The 16,550-nt window shown below is 37.8% G+C and overlaps 1 protein-coding gene across 1 annotated transcript in view; it reads left to right on the forward strand.

Annotated features, from left to right (window-relative positions):
- Itpr (Inositol 1,4,5,-trisphosphate receptor) overlaps positions 1 to 16,550 on the forward strand; it is a 1,293,714-nt gene that overhangs the window by 234,156 nt on the left and 1,043,008 nt on the right. The gene's annotated exons all lie outside the window — the stretch shown is intronic.

A 16,550-nucleotide genomic window follows, 5' to 3' on the forward strand; every position in this document is an offset into this window, starting at 1 on the left:
TGGGAGTAATTGTGCAGTCAGATATGAAGTTTCCTGAATAATGCAAACAGGCTGCCGGGGCAGGTCATGGGGTTTTGTCAATGATATATAGGAATTTTGCTAGCAGGGAAAAGGAGATGATTGTCCCTCTGTATAAGGCAATGGTCTGGCCACACCTTGAGTACTGCGTACAGGTCTGGAGGCCTCATTTTAGGAAGGATATAGATTTGCTTGAGCATGTACAGAGAAGGGCAACAAGATTGGTGAGGCGTATGAAGGGATCCTCATACCAAGAGAGGCTTAAGTTCTGCAAATTGCAGTGGCTGGAGACTAGGCACCTGCATGGTGATCTGATTGAGGTATATAAGGCCTTGAATGGGTTGAGCACACTGAATTCTGATGAGATCCTTTCTTCTTGTTCAGATTACGAATCTAAGGGGTCATAAATTCAAATTAAGAAAAGGCAGATGTAGAATAGATGTGCGGAAATTTGCCTTTAGCCAGCGGGTGGTTAATTGCTGGAACAAACTTCCATCTGTCTTTGTGGAAGTTGATAGGTTAAATAAATTTAAGGAGGAACTGGACAGGCATTTGGAAGGAATGGTGTGATTTTTTTTTTTTTTTGGCTGATGCTGCATAAACTCATACACTTGCTTTCTTGCATCACTTGCTACTACTACTACTACTACTACTACATCACTTGAAAAGCTCAACTGCTAGTATTCAGTAGGTTTGTTTGTAATGGAGGCATCATTGAATAATTTTTATTTTGCAAACTACTTCCAGAAACAACAAAAGGCCAAGGCATTCTTGGTGTTGTCGACAGTTATTTCAGTTCTCACGATTTGTCATGGAAATCATGCATCAGCATCTGCACCGATGGCGTTCCATCTTTGTCGGGAATCCTGAAAGGATTCATCGCACTGGCCAGGCAAAAGAACCCTGGCATTGTTTTTACACACTGTTTCCTGAGCTCCGAAAAGTACTGGATGACTTGATCAAAATGGTAACTCCATCAAGAGTAGACCATTAAAATTGAGGTTGTTTTCAGCACTCTGTCCTGCCATGGAATCTGCTCACACACAACTCCTACTGCACACGGAAGTGAGGTGGCTATCTCGAGGGCAGGTACTTTCAAGGTTCTATGAACTGAGGGAAAAGCTTATAATTTTTTTATGTCTGAAGAGTCTGAGCTGACTGACCTCTTAGTGATGAGACCTGGTGCAATAAAGGTGCTTTCTTAGCTGACATTTCCCAAGCCTTGAACACCTTTAACAAGAGCATGCAGGAAAAGAATGAAAATATTCTTACTTGTTATTTTTTTTAGGAGCATTAGCAACTAAGGCCATATTGCTCTGGGATATGCGGTGGTCATTCCTTGACCTTTCCGCATCCTTCGTATTTGGTGGTGACGGGTTCGAACCTTGGTCTAATCAAGAAGCGTGTGCTACGCACTGCTGCTCCTTCCCACCTGGCTACGGAGGCACCTATTCTTACTTGTACTGACAAAATTAACTCTTTTAAGGAAAAATTAACATTGTGGGGAGCTAGAATCAAAAAAGAGAACAAAGTTGAAATCTCTGAGTGGACAAAAAGTTGTAGACTGGACAAAAATCTTGTCAATTTAATTCTACAAAGTTTGTCACTGCTGAGTAAAAACATTGAAAAGTATTTCCTGTCACTTAATGTATCTTCCTTGGACTAGGTAAGAGGTCCTTTTATGTTAAGTGAGTTGGAATCAGCAGAATTAACTGTTGCAGAAGAAGATGAGCTGATGGATATAAAAACGACAGAGGACTGAAATTAAAGCACTCAACAGATTTGGCCTTATTTTGGTTGTCTCTCCAGCAGGAGTACCCCATTATCACAAAGAAGGCGATTGAAGTACTTCTTCCTTTCTCTACACCGTATCTGTGTGAGGCTGGCTTTTCTGCTATTAACTGGATGAAGAACAAGAACAGGTCATAACTTCAAACATTGGAGGAGGACTCGAGAGTATGCTTATTAACCATCCGACCTCGGACAAGAGACATTGTGAGATATCACCAAGCACAGGTTTCGCACTGATATTTTTATATAAATGATATTTTAATCATTTTAATGATTTTTTTTTATAAATAGCATCCTTTTCAATGATATCTTATTTCAATAATTGGAATAATAAATCAACATAAATTTTAAAAATAAATCTTTTGAAATCCAGAACAATATTATTTTAAAAAATAACAGAATGATTAGAATTTTAGCTATTAAACTTTTAAATACAATCTTAATACGTGCTGTTTTTTTTTTTTTTTATGATAAAACCCCTCCTTATAAACTGATGGTGTGCCTTGACAAATTTTAGCATTGTGCTCAGTGTGCCGTGAGTTGAAAAAAGTTGAAAATCACTGCTCTAGGCGGTATATGGATCAGCTACTGCATAATATTGCAGCCTCTACTTTGTCAAATAATGACTGGAGGGAGTAGAAGGAGTGTGTATGTGGGGGGGGGGATTGTTGAGGCCACATTATATCAAGGAGCTGGGTATATTCTCCTCCATAAAGTACATTACCACCTTTCCATACTATTAAATACATGTTGAATAGTCAAACTAATAGAACAAACTTATCTGCAAAAAGGGTCTAAACCTCAAAAGCACTTTCTTGTACATTTCCACTTTCAGTCTGCCAAGCCCCATGTACTTTTTCTGACAGAATCCTAGTTATCAGTTGGTTCAGCCACCTACTGCTCATCTCAGTTGTCCTAATTATATGTTGGGTTCAAAAGAGGAAATTCGAAATTAGTATGTCTCTGGCAGGAAATATCATAGCAATTTGGAATTTCCTCTTTTCTATCTTCTCTGGCTTAAAATCTCTCTACCTCATTCTGTCAAATTCATCTCTTGCCTCTGTAACTCTACTAATCACATGGAACTCTTTGAAACTTGATTTTGTCTAGTCCAACTTTCCAAACAGTGAGATAATTTTAATGTTCACAATGCCAGCTGGCTTCCATTTTCTAATCACATGGATGCAGCTACTCAAGACGCTGAGGCATTTGCAGTTACTAATGACTTCTCATAGATTATATATTTACCTACCAGAATACCAGACAATACTAACTGCACAGCCAACACTCTTGATCTTTTTTCTTACAAAGTTCTGAGTATACAGTTCAGGTGCCTACACTCTGTAGGCACCTCAGATTACAAGTTGGTGAAGGTCTCTTCTCCAGTGGAGCCTTTCTCTTATGGCCATTCTCAACCTTGTGTTGTTTTGGATTACAAGAATGCGAAATGGGATGAACTGTGATATTTCTGTTCTTCTTTTCCTTGGTTTGATTACTGTTTTAAAATTTTCTGATGTTAGTGTTTGCTCAGATCATGTCATAAAATTTTCTGATGTTAGTGTTTGCTCAGAAATTAGTCTTCTAGGGATGAAATTCTTTATTCACACTTCATCTTAAAATCTCATGCTTTATCTAAACTTTAGTTTTCCAATAAATGCTCTAAGTCTGTTTAACGTAAGAACATTGCATTTTGCTATTGGTCCTTCAGGATGTCGTAGACATTCTCTCAGCTATGCCAAGCTGTGCTTGCTACGTGGGATTCTAAAACGCTGGTGGAACTGATATTCAGGTAATGTTCAAGTCAAGGCGACTTAATTTCATTGACGTCTGGTCAGTCTGTGACAGCCAAATCCTTTACTTGCACCTTCATGATGGCGGGACTGTTAGTAACCCTCGGTATAACCGCCATTTGCAAGTCTTGAAATACAACACCTAGCACTGTGGGTGACCAACCATGTGTAAACTAATATAAGCAGGGGTTGAAGTGTGGCGCCCACACTACACAGAGAAATGCCCCTCTGTGTTACCAGGCAATACTAGGTGGTAGATGACTCATCAACAAGTGCAATACCACCACTTTGCTTGTTGGAGGCTTGAAGTAGAGGAACCCATGTTTAGTCTCCAAAGCAAAGCTCTGATAAACCCTCCCCCATCTCTTCCATCATGCAGTATGATTAATGTTGGATATCACAACGAGATCCAATCTTCCTTACATTTTGAGGGTGTGGCTCTAAAATGGTGTTTGTAGGCTGGCCACTAGTTTGTGCACCAGATCGAACATATTGGTTATCTAGGGGGCTTCCGGATCAGATTGTGCATAATCTCGCTGCTTCTACTCTGCCAGATAGTGACTGGAGGAAGTCTGAGTAGTGTGTACGTCGGAGGCATTGTCAAAGTCACATTATATCAAGGAGTTGGGTATATTCTTACCATGTATATGCCATAATAAAAATTTTATTACTTCATACAGTGTGCCCTTCCCACCTTTTTTTACTACTGAATACACTATGACTTGTCAAACTAATAGAGCAAACTTATATGCAAAAACATCTAAATTCCCCAAACACTTCCTTGTTCATTTCACAAATATACATGGTCTCAGTGATGTCCATTTCCACTTACAGTCTGCCAAACCCATGCACTTTTTTCTGACAGAATCTCCGTTATCGGTTGATTCAGCCACTGCTCATCTCAGCAAAAGCGGTTCCAGGTTTATCAGCGCCCTGTGCGGGATTTTTTGCTCCTCTCTCTCCAACTTTAAATTTATAGCAAATCAGTGAATTTTTGGGGCATTTTGCACCTCTAAATGTTGGCTCCCTGTTCGGGGGGGGGGGGGGAACCTCTCGATTGTGCCTTAGGCTGGTCCTCCCTTAAGTCATACAGCAAAAATATTTGCTGTATGACTCCTTTTGCTCCAAAGGTAGTACTTTTGCATATCTCTGTTCTGATATTTCCTGTCAGAGACTTAGTAATTTGGAATCTCCTCCTTTCAATGTTCTATGGCTTAAAATCTCTCTACCACATTCTGTCAAATTCATCTGTTGCCTCTCTCATTCTCCCAACACCACTAATCACTTGTAACTCTTTGTCTTCCTCACTTTGCAACTCCATTTTCTCCATTTTCTCCATTCTAACAGTGTGGTAATTTTCCTTGTTGATTTTTATGTTCACATCTCTAGCTAGCTTCTATTTTCTAGTTATGGATCCAGCTGGTTGAGATGCTGGGGTTTGTGCAATTTTTGTTGACCTCTCACAGATTGTTCATTTACCTACAATATTACCAGACAATCCATCACACAACCAACACCGGCGCCTCCGTAGCCAGGTGGGCAGGAGCAGCAGTGCGTAGCACACGCTTCTTGATTAGACTGGGGTTCAAGCCCGTGCCCACCAAATACGGAGGATGCGGAAAGGTCAGGGAATGACCACCGCATATCCCTGGAGCAATATGGCCTTACTTGCTAATGCTCCTTAAAAAAAAAACCAAAACAACCAACACCCTTTATCTTTTTCTCACAAACAACCCTTCTAAGTACATAGGCGAGGTGAGTGGTTCTCTAGTCACCTCAGATCATAACTTGGTGATGGTCTCTTCTGCAATGGAGCCTTTCTCTCATGGCCATTCCCAACCTTGTGTTGATTGGTTACAAGAATGCACACTGGGATGATCAGCAAAATTTCTTTTCTTCTTTTCCTTTGACCGATTACTGTTTTAAAACTTCTGTCAGCATTTGTTCAGATCTTGTAAGTGAAATTATTCTTGTAGGGATGGAATTGTTTATTCTGCACTCCACCTTGGCCCCGGGTGCCAAATGTTATAGTGATCAAGCGATTCTGTGAGTTATTTCTACAGTGTTTTCAAAAAGATATAGTTTTGTTTCAGTTTTAAAAGTTCTTTTACTTTCCTATTAATTAATAGATTCCTTTTAAATTAACTTACTAACTTATATACCGTTTGTTCACTCTAGCGGCACTGCTCCTGCCTCCCCGTGGCAGGGCCGGTAACTTTGGTAGAAAAGGTTCTTTGCCAAGGGCTAAAAGGAGCTAGCATGGATCACTAATACTGTTATCCATCTGTTGAGTCTCATGGCTCAACTTGTTCAAGAACAGATGAAACCGAATGACACTTCCTATCCCAAGAGACAAAGGACAGAAGGATCCAAAAAGGAATCACCACTGTTCCTTATAATACATTCTCAAACAAGTCAACCCATAGGTGCACTTTCTCCATTTCTTATCCAGAAATGTTGTGATAATGCTGCTGGATCACATAAAATGGTGAAAAGACTCCGCTCAGGAGATATACTTATAGAGATGATGAATAGTAGACACTGAAGCCATACTCAAAATATCAAACTTTGCAGGTATTCCTATGACAGTAACTCTGCATGCCACCCTAAATACCTCTAAAGGCATGCTCTCTGAATGGAACTTAATAAATGTTTCTGAAGAGGAATTAATTCAAAAGCTAGAAGACCAAAAAGTTGTACAGGCAAAGAGAATTAAAATCAAGAAAGACTGTGAACTGGTTCCGACATGTAGTGTTATACTGACATTTTCAACACTGCCAGCTACAGTTAAGGCTGGATATCTGAACTGCCATATCCGACCTTATATCCCTAATCCTCTCAGTTGCTTCAAGTGCCAAAAATTTGGCCAAGCTCAAACAGTGTGTAGGGGGGTTTCAGTGTGCCCCAACTGTGGATCCAAAGAACACACCCTGGCAGACTGCACAGCATAAACACCAGTATGTCCAAATTGTAAGGGTAGCCATCCAGCTTACTCAAAAGTCTGTGAAACTTGGAAAACAGGAAAGACGATACAAAAGTACGAAATAGAAAACAAATTGATCTATCAAGAAACAAGAAAACAAGTTTTACTTGCAATACCAAAACTTTCATATGCAGCTGCAACTCAGAAATATAAATCGGAAGGAACTCAACCTGAAGTGTCCATACCACCAACTACATCCATTTCCAACTGGGCTAGGGCTGTTCTAGCGAGTCCGCAGGAGTTCCCCTAAAGAACATATCAAAGACCAAGCAAATAATACCCCAGTCACTGTACCACCAACTATTACTCCATCACGTTCAGGTACTGAGAGTCAGAGAAATCGAAAGCCACAAAAGATTCAAACTGCAGATAAGGAAATCGATAACACCACTAACAAAGATGAAACAGTCTTGGAAATACATGCTAAGGAAGACATGGATACTCCACGACCCACTTTCCCGAGGAAAGAAAAAATAAAATCTGAACACTATAAACAGATTGCCTCTAAAAAACAGTCAGAATCACCTTCTACTTCAAAAGATAAATAATGGATTAGTTGATTCAATGGAATTGTAGAGGTCTCCATAGCAACATTGACGATATTCACGATTTGATAAATCAACATCATCCAGTAGGCATCTGTTTACAAGAAACGAATCTCTCTCCCCAAGTGACACTTTCATTTAAAAACTATACACTGTACAGGCACGGCAGGATCACTACCCACAGTTCACATGGTGGTGTGCTATATTGATTGACAATAAAATCCCTTCCAGACATATTCCTCTACAAAGCCCTTTAGAAGTAGTTGCAGTATGCCTTGCTCTTGGAATAGTGCTTATTCTAGTAGTATCAATATATATTTCACCAAATCAGATCTATTCACTAACTGATCTAGATGATCTCATCATACAACTGCCCTCTTCTTTCTTTGTGTTGGGCAATTTCAATGCCCATCACCAGTTATGGGGATCTTTACAGACAGACAACCGGGGATGCATAATGGAGGATTTTCTTGTGAAACATAATCTCACACTGCTTAATACAGGCTGTCACACCTATTTCCATTTTCTGACAGGCTAAACCTCTGCTATAGATCTGTCAGTATTTTCACCTACATTATTCCCCACTATCGATTGGATAGTTTTAGGCAGCCCATTATATAGTGACCGTTTTCCTATAATCTGTAAACTCTGCACAAAGAGAAACTTTCAAGTAAGCAGTCAAACTAAATTGAAATTCTCAAAAGCTGACTGGAATAAATATGCATCCAGCATTACACTTGATGACGATATTATCCAGCATCACCCCATAGATGATGCTGTTAAACACATTACAGACCAGATGTTGGCAGCTGCTGCTATTGCCATTCCTCATACTTCAAATAAAGGATCCAAACAGAAAAACTACTTACTGGTGAAATTCAGCATGTAGCACTGCTAAAAGAGAAAAGAACAGGGCATGGAGCCAGTTTTGAAAGAATCCAACCACTGCCAATCTCATTGTATACAAGAAACATAAAGCCCATGCCCGTTACATCTGGCAGAAAGCTAAAAGAGAATCTTGGATTCGTTTTGCTTCATCTGTTACTAAAGATGCAGGTGCAGGACTAATCTGGCAAAAAATAAGATGCCTTACTGGAAAGTTTCCATCAATTCCTTCCTCAGTCATCATCTATAAAGGACAGGAGATAACCCTTCCAGAGGATACTGCAAACATCCTCACGGAATCTTTTGCTCACCATTCTGCATCAACTACATATGATACAACTTTCCAAAAAGCCAAAGCAATAACTGAAAAATATAAAATAAATTTCAGAACGAAGTCAGTCCTCTCTTATAATGTACCTCTAACCATGTATGAATTAGAAGAATCTTTAAAAAATCAGCCAATAGTGCACCCGGTCCAGACGGCATATACTACCTAATGTTAAAGAATCTAAATGAGAGAATTCTTTACTCCATCCTAAAACTTTTCAACTGAATATTTGTCACAAATCACTTTCCCCTATACTGGTGACATTCTGTAGTTCTACCCATTCCAAAGCCAGGAAAAGACCAATCAGACCCGTATAATTATAGACCAATCTCAATTACTAGCTGCTTAGGTAAGACCCTGGAAAAAAATGGTACACAGTTGCCTCACCTGGTATATGGAAACTCAAACTACTATGAACAACGATCAGTTTGGATTTTGTAAAAACAGATCTACCCTAGACCCTATGATAAAGGCAGAGGCAAATGTGCAAAATGCATTCATAAAGATAGAATATTTGGTCATGGTGAGCTTAGATATAGAGAAAGCCTTTGAAACCACGTGGCCTCATGGCATCCTTCGTGATCTACATGCCCTAGGACTACGAGGACATTTACCATCATTAATTCAGAGCTTTCTCAAATATCGAACCTTTCAGGTCCGTTATCAAACTGCACTCTCCAAAATCTGCATACAGGAGGAAGGGGTCCCACAAGGGTCAATCCTCAATGCCACACTATTTGCAGTTACAATACATGCTCTGACAACATCCATCCCGAATTCAGTAGAAACATATCTTTATGCTGATGACCTCACTATATCCAGTCATTCACAAAATAAGTACTCCATTGAAAGAAAGCTCCAACTGTCAATAAATAAAATACAAACATGGATGTTACAAAATGGTTACAGACTGTCACCACAGAAAACTGTTGTATAACAGAAAACATGTTATACCAGTCAATGGCAATGTCAGATTTCTAGGTTTAATATTAGATAAAAAATTAAACTTCCCAAAACACATACAGAATGTACGACCTGTTTGCCAGAAGAAAATGAATATCCTCAGAGTGGGCTCTGCGATGTCATGAGGTGATGACTGCTCCCTTCTGCATCTGTATAAAACCATAATTCAATCGAGACTAGACTATGGTGCACCTGTATATGACTCAGCTAGAAAATGAGCATTGCAGTCCCTAAATACTATTCAGCACAATGCCTTACCGAACATCACCAGTCCATAGTCTATATATATTGATGCGCACGAATCTCCATTACCCATTCGGAGACAGATGCTTCTGCTTATGTATGCAGCCAAACTTGGGAGTCTTCCTGCACATCCTGTCTGGCCTTACTGCTTTAACCCGTCTTTCGTAAATTTATACAGGAATAAACCAAATGAAAATAAACCTGCTGGAATCAGATTGAAGGATGTAACAAAGAATTGGAGAGTACCACTAGACAATATCCATCCAGACACCGAAAAAAATGGAGCCACCCTGGTCAATTTTCAAATCTGTATGTGATGACTTTTTTCAGAAATGGGGAAAGCAGGCACTGGATAATCAAAATATACAGCAGCTACATGCAGCTCATGCATCAGCAAATACACACTGTCTGCAAATATATACCGATGGATCTAAATCTAATACATGTGTAGGTGCTGCAGTGGTTCTTCATACTTGCGTTATGTCTGAAGCTCTTCTCCCTAGTTGCAGTATTTACACCGCAGAACTCTATGCAGTCAAAATGGCTATTGAACACATCATCAACAGGTCTAAACAAGAGATAATAATCTATACAGATTCTTTGAGTGCAGTAACTGCTTTACAATATAAATATCCAAAATCTCATCCTGTTTTGAAGGATATCAGAGCACTCTTGATAAATCTAGCAGAATACCACACAACGGTAAGGTTTTGCCGGATTCCTGGGCATGCCGGAATCCAGGGAAATGAGAAGGCAGATGAAGCAGCTAAAAATCCAGTCAATTCTATATCTTCACTTGCCTCGATTCCATATATGGATTACAAATTCACTATAAAGCAGGGATGTATTGACAAATGGGTATCAGTCTGGCAGCAACATATCCATAATAAGCTCTTCAAAATAAAGAAAAAACAGCAATACTCGAAATCCAGTTCACGAGTCAACAGACGAGAAGAGGTGTGGTCCTTGCAAGGACACACATCAGGCATACACATATCGCTCACCTTCACTTGCTGACAGGTTATGAACCTCCTCACTGTCACCATTTTTCCTCACTACTAATGGTGAACCATATCCTCTTTGAGTGTCCACACAACCATGTTGCACAATTAGCAAATTTAAAGCAGTTCAAATCCAAAATAACTCATTAGAGATGAACCAAATTCTCAGTGATGATGCAAATCTGTCCAACTTATTTAATTTTTTAAAGGAAATATAGGAACTTATTTGAGGTATGACTGAAAAAAAAAAGGATTTCGTTTGCAGAACTACTGCGACAGGCAAAATTTGGCCTTAGTTGCCCTTGTGCCAATAAACCCCCATTAAACCAACCAATCAGCAAACAGCACTCCACCTTAAAATCTCACCCCTTATCTAAACCTTGGTTTTCCAATAAATGTGCTAAGGCTGTTCAAAAGAAGAATGTTGCATATTGTAATTGGCTTTCTTCCAAATCTTCAGTTTCATTTTCTGCCTAAACCAAAGCTCACAACAATTGTACAGCAGTTGTTAATCAGTCTAAACGAGATTTCAAACAGGCTAAGAGCAGAAAACTTGCTTCTTGTCCAAATGGTAGCCGGGCATTCTGGTCTCTTGCCAAAGCTGTTGTCCACAACTTTTGCTCATCTCTGTTCCTACCTCTGTCAAAACAGATGGTTCTGTTGCCACTTCAGCCAACAAGAAAGTTGACCTGCTAGCATCCTATTTTTGTTTCAACTCTTGCATTAATGATCTTTGTAAACCACCTCCACCATTCCCAGTTTGCTCTATTCAGTGCTTCATGTGGTCTTCTGTCAAAAGGATGTCAGAAGAATTTTGACAAATCTTGATGTTAAGAAAGTTCCAGGTTCTGATGGTATTTCTCCACTTCTCAAAACCTGTTCTCTTAAACTTACTCCTGTTTTGTGTTGCATTTTTTCACTTTCTCATATCTGCTGGATATGAGAAAATTGGAAATTTGCTCATATCCAGCCCGTTCCTAAAAAGGGTGACAAATCTCTCCCATTCAGTTATCGTCCCATTACAATTACTTCTACTCTCTCTCTCTAAAGCAGTGGTTCTCAAACTTTTTAATGTGAAGACACCTTAAATCCATTATGAAAAATTCCCAACACCCCCAGCACTGGGTGCATGGGCGCTGGCAGAATATTTTGTAAGGTGGTGCATGTGGAAGGGCATTGAGGGAATTTTTTTTTGAAGAATGTATGAAAAAAAAAGTTTGGCTTTTGGTACAGGATTTTTAAACAAAATTTTTTTTATTTATAAATTTGCCTCATACTGCATTTTATGCACAATTTCTTTATCTCTAAGAATAATAAATTGTATGAAAAAATCTAAATTAAAGAAATAATATTCAATTGTTTTTAGAACAATAAGTACGTTTTCTAATTTATATCAAGAAACTAAAATCTTTCACAATTAAAAAAAAAAAATACAAAATTATATCATTTGCATCATTTGCTAATTTTACTCCCCAAACAATACACATAGGATTAGGTGCAAAACTATCACCACACCATGTAAACCCCATTTCTAAGTAACTGTCTTGATAAATACAAATTTTTTTCTTTTTTATAGTTGAACTTGTGCTTACTTCAGTTTTTCTGCTGCTCTGTGAAGTATCTTCATTGTATGCCACTATTTCTTGATTCAAATGTTCATTACTATCTTGATTTTTTCTCTTTTTAATAATAAGGTTTTCCATGGCTACTGTTTTAAAGTATTTGAAATAGAAATATTAACTAAAACTTTAACATACAAAACAATGCTCGACTATATGCACAACTAGGCACACTGATATGCCAAAGGAGGAATGCAAGCTAAGGGCCAAGATCCGCTAAGCGAGTATGAGCATTTGAAGCGGTGCTGTGCTGTTTCAAATACAGTATGTGTGACAGTCGGCTCGGCTATTCCATATATGTAGGTGTATATACATAAACACTGCGATGCGGTCAGCAATTATTTCATGACAACTTCTAATTTACACAGTTGCATGAAAATCAACGATCTTTTGTAGTGACGGCCACGATATAAGCCGATGCTAAATTTGACATTGTGGCACCCCTATAAAGAGTAAGCAGCAACCTAGGGTACCACGGCACCCACTTTGAGAACCACTGCTCTAAAGTAATGGAGAAATCAGTTAGACTGTATAGAAACCTTCCATCTGATCAACCTAACCTGTATAGATTCCATGTCTCGATCCACTGGTGATATTATGATTTATGTTACCGATCTGTCAACAAATTCAATGAAAAAAGTTTGGTGAAACTCAAATAGTGGCTGTTGACATTTCAAAGGCTTTTGATTGTGTTGTTTGGCATAAAGATCTTCTAAATAAGCTTCCATCTTATGGTTTGCCAACTGTTTTTTGTAATTGGTATCTAGTTTTCTCTCTTTCTTCTAACTTCTCTACTAATGCTGGTGTTCCCCCAAAGGTTCAGTTCTCTTTCCCACTGTTTTCATTTTGTGTTAATAGTGATCTTCTTCCATTGACCGGAAATCCTATCCATAGTTTTGCTGATGATGGCACATTGCATTCCACTTTCCAGTTTGAGAAACCCTGCCCTGCTGAAACAGCTTAAACTCCTCGAATATCCGCCACCAATCCCTTAATTGCTGATCTCCAGGTAATCCATTCCAGGTAAATCTCCAGTGGGATAAAGATAACTTAGTCGATTTTAATCCTTCTAAAACTTAGGCATGTCTCATATCACGCCAGGGGCTCACATGTGGTGAGTATGAGCTAGATATCATCATTCTTCTCTTTCTTGGTGATTTTCATCTTATTTATTAATGACCTTCTGTTGACCGGAAATCCTAGCCATAGTTTTGCTGATGATAGCACGTTGCATTCCAGCTTGAGAAATCTTGCCCTGTACAAACAGATTCAACTCTGAATATCCACTACCAATTCCTTAATTAGTGGTCCCTAGGTAATTCTCCCATGGGGCAAAGATAACTTAGATAATTTCGATACTTTCGAAACTCAGTCCTGACTTATATCTTGTAAAAAAGGATTTTTCTGCTCTTATGCTTGTCATCGATGACACTCAGAGATTTTTAGAGAAGGTCACATATAGCTATTGGAGATTCCCCTGACTTCTAATCTCTCTTGGCATAAGCACATCACAAATATTGTTTCCTCTTGCATTTAAGACTGGGTTTTCTCTTTTGCTTTCATCATTACTTTTCTTCTAATTAGTTTCTCACTCTGTACAAATCTGAAATGAGCCCAATCATAGAATATTGTTCTCAAATCTTAGGATTGTGTCCCCATAACCTCTCTCAGACTTCTAGGTTCCATTTAAAAGAGGATAGGTAGTTAATTAATGACCCATTTCTTAGAAAGTCTTTCCACTCTCTGTCTCCTAGACGTTCTGTTACTACTACCTTCCTTTTTTATTAGATACTTCCATGAGCACTGTTCTTCTGAATTGGCTCATGTAATGCCATCCCTTTATGAGATTGTAAGTGATCCTAAATGTATTTTTAGTAATTTGCGTAGTCTTCCTTCTTATAATAGTTTTCTATGATGCAGCCCCAATATACATGAATTATCACTTGTTAGTGGGTGCGAGGAACTTAATCCTCACTTACTTTGAGACCCTACTATGCATTTGTAATATCAAATGCCAAGACCGAAACATAAAAAATAATACTAAGCTTATTTTGTTGAAAGTGGAAATGCTGATTTTTTTTAATACAGCAGTGGCTGCATATCCAATTTAGTTTTCACAGAAATGATTGAGAAGTGTCTAATTAGTGCTTAACTTTCTTATTTGTGTAAAAAGTTTTCAGTTGTTTTTGGTATGGAGATAGAGAAATTGTAAGAAAAAACTTAGTGTTGAATGTTTATTTTAAATTTCTTCTGTTTCTGTTTCAGAAAATATTTAAAAATGTGTTACAGTCATCTTAAAAATGTTTTAAAATCACCTTAAAATGTACTTTTAATTTGAAAAAAATCAGTTATTTTAAGAGATGAACATCAATAAAGTTCCTATAATAGTTGCTCAAAACATCTGCCTTCTACTTGGATACACATTTTCACACATCATAATAATGCTTGCATTGTTCTTTCCTTCATTGGTTAGTCCTGCAGTGTCCAAAATTATCTGACACAGTGCATCCCTATCATTAACCTTTTACTCATGCACTAAAACTTTCATGTGATCCAGACAAAAAAGTCTAGAGTTAAGGTTGGGAAATGTAGTTCACCATGTATAAGGGCCTCCTTGACAAATGTAAATGATTGCAATAGTGATGATTCAAATTGGAAACCTGTTGAAAAAAAAAATGTGGCAGAGCTCCATCATGGTGCAAATACACATATTGTTGCAACAAAGGTATTCTTGCTTGCCTCCTCCATAAGACATATTCATCTGACACATTCTTTTCTGCTGAGGGCAGTGATCTTCCTATGTGTGAGCAATGTGACACTATTTTATCCAATAAACATATTTTAACTGAATATAGCAATTTTAGAAATGTAAAAAAGAATTGCATGCAGAAATACTGCTTTTAACTGCCTGACTGAGCCTTACACTGGCTGAGTGTGTAACTCAGTCAGATTTTTTCTGACAATTACTTTCATGTGTCTACACTTATATAATATAGACAATTTGTTTTTACTGCTGTGCTGAATTTTATTTATTGATGTAAATATGTAACCTTTTGACAAGGTAACCTTTTTAAAGATTACCAAAATGTTTGGTTAATTGTGAAGTGGCACATTATAACCATACTCATTTTTGTGCTAAAAAAAATCTAAAAATCAAACCAAACCATCACAAAGGAACATCCTCAAAAAAAAAAAAAAAAAAAAAAGAATATATATATGCAGCTCATTTTTCAAAAGTTAATGTATGTTACCTATTGAGATGATTGTTGACATGTGTTCAACACATGCTTAATTGGTTCCCAACAACTCTGCATCATGCATTGACTGGAAACCAGAATTGGCAATTAGTTTTGACTGTTGCATGAGGATTGTTTCCATTCCAGTGCTCATTATTAATATTACTCACTTCATGTCATGTAAACATTGCTTTGTTGGGAATACAGTTGATCTGCATACATCAGGATTATTGAGTAATACCCAATGAAAAAAGTTTATTTATCTTAATCTACTAAAGTGCTGTATTTGTTTCAAATGGTATAACTCTAAATGCTTTTAGTAAGCACCCTATAGACATTAGTTTTAGGAACTGAAAAGCATGTAGATATGTTGTTCCAAGACTACCTTATACTGCTTGAATCAAGTTATTATTTTAGGCTTTGTAATTAATGTTGCATTTATTCACAATGCCAAATGATACAATTTCCAAATGTGCAGTTTTGTTATCAGTGATTGGTATAATTGAAAAGAATTGAAAAACATGTTATCTACCACTTGCATTTAATTTATTTTCGATTAACTGACTACATGAGGTGTGATCAAAAAGACTGACTTGGTATCTTGAAATTACTGCATCATAGCATGTTGTAACATGCTGAGTGACTCATCTAGTAGTAATGTACAAATCACCTGTTGATTCACCTGCAGTCAGTCCCAATTAGGTGTGTTGAATAGAAGATGTTTTATGTGTTTTGTAAATGAGTGATTTTACTCAGCAATAAATTTGCATCAACTTTTTTTTTTTTTCAAATTAGGGAAATGTGCAACAAAAAATGTTAAAAACACTTTTTGGAGAAGATGCTGTGTCCATTGAAGATCCTAGCTCTGGCATCTTTCAGCTTCAAAAATCAATGAAGATTGTGCTCTGCATCCAGTCAGTCAGGAGTGATTGATGTTTAACTAGCTGCAAAATTATAGTGAAATTAATATTTCGGATGGGATATGTCATTCAATTTTAACACAAGGTTTGGGAATGTTTGGTTCAGCCAGGCTGCTGTCTTGCATCCTCACTGGTGATTACAAATGATGGGTGATAAGTTCTTACATGTTTGTCAACATGCTGCTGTTGACCCACACTTTGTTTCTTCCATCATGTTTAGTGAAAAAT

This window comes from Mastigoproctus giganteus, chromosome 13, assembly GCF_048544385.1.
Source record: "Mastigoproctus giganteus isolate SK-2022 chromosome 13, ASM4854438v1, whole genome shotgun sequence".
Classification (NCBI taxonomy): Eukaryota; Metazoa; Arthropoda; class Arachnida; order Uropygi; family Thelyphonidae; genus Mastigoproctus; species Mastigoproctus giganteus.